The following is a 3,284-nucleotide window of genomic DNA, read 5'->3' on the forward strand; positions in this document are numbered from 1 at the left end:
TTTTTTTTTTTTTTTTTTTTTTTTTTTTTTTTTTTTTTTTTTTTTTTTTTAATGAGTTGTCCAGCCTTATTATTATTAACCTCACAATTTTTAAAACGTATCGGCTAAGAAGAGGTTTTCACGTTTTAATTTGAGTTTCATGAGATTTTAATTATGAATCTAAAGATAAATATAAAGTAATAATCACCGGTCACAAGTTGTCTGCGTCACGGAGAAATAGAGATGGGAGTGAAATGGGATGGGACCAACTGTGGCAGTGGAAACCATGGTTACCTTGTAACTCATTTGAACTCATTACTCCGGCTTCTAAGAGTCTTTCATTAAGATGTCTCTATTTCGTATTCTAAGATAATCGTATCAAAATCACGACGCCACATGGCTGATAAGGTAGACGTGCAGTTGCAAGGAGTGATAACCTGTGATTCGAAGCATTGGATAGTTACAAGCCATCTTTATGTAGCCCAAAGGCAACGGGACCTGCATTAACACTAGTGCCTAGGATTAACATGAACATCAAGCAGAGGAACTGCACTCTAAACTACAATTGAATAAACCTAATATGAAACTGATAGCATTCCTATCAGAAACAAGGCAGCAGTGCAGCATGGACTTTATATGCTTTAACTCATAATGATTTTCCGAACCCGACTCGACTGAGTTTGTACGATAACTTATTGCTTAACTCAGGATGATATCATTTGTTAGAAAACTTCATGTCACTCTCATGTATCACTGCACACAGAGTGTAGCTTTGCAAGTCATTAGAACTCATGAGGGATGGAATTAAATTTTGTTCATAATCATGAAATATAGCAGCAAACTCATGGCTAGTTGATGGAGAAAAACTCATTTTGAAATAAAGATGTGATACAAACTCCATAGTAATCACTGAAGGACACACGGTAAGAATCATAGATAAGCCAACCAATTTGAGATCTGATGGCACAAACAGCTTTGAAAACTGCTAAACAAATGTGATTAAGAAGTTTATTACAAGTGATTTTCATATAACCTTTTGAATGGCTTTACACTTCTTAGACGATTTCGTCCAAGCTCTTTAAATCTTTCCCTAAGTTCATGTCAATTCAATGCTCTACATACGTGAGTTCCCACGTCGGTTGGAGAGGAGAATGAAGCATTCTTTATAAGGGTCTGGAAACCTCTCACTTGCAGACCCGTTTTAAAAACTTTTGAGGAGAAGTTCGAAAAGGAAGCCCAAAGACGACAATATTTGCTAGTGATGGGCTTGAGCTGTTACAGATGGTATCAAAATCAGACACAAAGCGATGTGCCAACGAGGAGGCTAAACACCGAAGGGGGTGGACATGAGGTGGTTTGCCAACAAAGACGTTGGGTCCCTAAGGGGGGATTGAGGGTCTCACATAGATTGGAGAAGGGAATGAGTGCTAGTGAGGATGCTGGGCCCTGAAAGGAGGTGGATTGTGAGATCCCACATCGGTTGGCGAGGAGAACGAAACATTTTTTATAAGAGTGTGGAACCTCTCCCTAACGTTTAAAAACTTTGAAAGGAAGCCCGAAAGGGTGTTTTTGTGGCATAAGGTACAGAAACCAATATGATCCAGTCCCTGTCCATAAAGAAGGAAAAACAAATAAAGATCCCACTATTCTACAACATGAAACAAAATGAATGGTTATTGCACTCTTTTCGGCTCTTTGTAAACAGGCAGCAACAAGACATTCTAGAGTGTATAAACCTTATTAAGAGCATTTTCTTGACCCAAATGCATAAAAGCAAGGCTTGAATTGCAACTTTTATGTAGAAAAGCTCATAAACATATTACTGTACCTGAGACTGAAGATCAATCCCATTACCCTTGTGTTCAACATGAGGCAGTTGAACAGATCCATCCTTGATTTTGACAGAATCGGGTCCGAAACCCTTCTAAATTCTTCGTGCTTTGGACCCACCGAGATGAGATCAGGCACTTTTCTGAGACCATTGAATAGCGAGGCCCTCGACAATACCATCGGTGGGTCCGGTCAGAAGCGGCCACGAGCCGTATTTCATCAGGTCCATTGGGGGTCGGAGAAAATTAACACAAACCCATTTCAGAACAATCAAAGAGAAGTTTAGAATCGAGACAAGGGTTGCGAAAATCAACGACCTAACTTTGTGGGGACGTACCTAAGTGACCCACTTTGTGGGGATGTTTCAAATGAATTGCCGAAATTGACTTGATTGGTAGGGGAAGAAATGCAGTGAACCCAACAATCAATGTAACCCGCCACGTCCTTGGCTCCATCATAGCCCCTTCTTCGTCGTCCGATTCATCTCTGAGTCTGACTTCGACAAAGAAATTGTTTATGGGGTAAGTCCCTCTACTCTCCCAAATTTGTGTTCATCCTTTGATTGTGTGTTTCTAGATAAGTCTTTGAATTTCTCTCATTTCCCTTTGATGGAAACTTTTAAACGTTGAGAAGATTGATAATCCACTCTTTTTGGATAGTACTGTTGCAAGACTTCAATTGAGATGGGTCGAAGCCTTATTAGGGCTCGACTCATCCGTGAAATATCGGAAGAGCTAGATTTTCTTGTTTTTCGAAGGTCGCTCTATGCTTTTTTGATCGAGAGAGCTCCGCTCTTTGATTTCACGAATATTTTTATTAAAAATGTTGTTAAACTTTGCCTTTTGTCTAAAAAAAAATATTTTTAGGATTAGTTTTGTATGGAAACCTTAATTACTCTATTTAAAAAATCCTCTTCAACTTTTAAAATGATTTAAAAAATAACTTTAGGAGTGTTTCAAAAATATTCTAATTTTTAAAACTTTCAATAATACTCTTAATCTTTTTTTAAAAAAATTGGATTATTTATTTATTTTACTTCAAAAATATCTTACTATCAGTACAATGTTTTTAAAATACTCATAATTATAAAAAAAAATAATATTAAAAAGTTTAAAGATAATCTATTAGGTGTTCATAAATGATGTTCGTTCATATATTTACCGTAAAAAGAAAATGTCGTGTATCATTAAAATAAAGTAGTACCAACTTTCATGTAAAACTAACTAGACGAGTTAGACATTCTTCTTAAATTTAAAGGTGCTCTAAAAAAATTTAAAAATTTAGGAATATTTTAGATAAACTAATTAGGTGGGGTTATTATCCAATTTAAAACATTAATGAACCTTTTTTTATTTAAATTGGATAAACATAGCCAGTTTAATCAAATTTTTAAATAAGTGAGCATAAAATAAATCAAGAATAATTGACACGTTTTTTTTTTTTTTTTTTTTTTAAAAAAAGAGGTTTAGTATTAT

Source organism: Cucurbita moschata, unplaced genomic scaffold (genome assembly GCF_002738365.1).
Source record: "Cucurbita moschata cultivar Rifu unplaced genomic scaffold, Cmos_1.0 Cmo_Scf00021, whole genome shotgun sequence".
Classification (NCBI taxonomy): domain Eukaryota; kingdom Viridiplantae; phylum Streptophyta; class Magnoliopsida; order Cucurbitales; family Cucurbitaceae; genus Cucurbita; species Cucurbita moschata.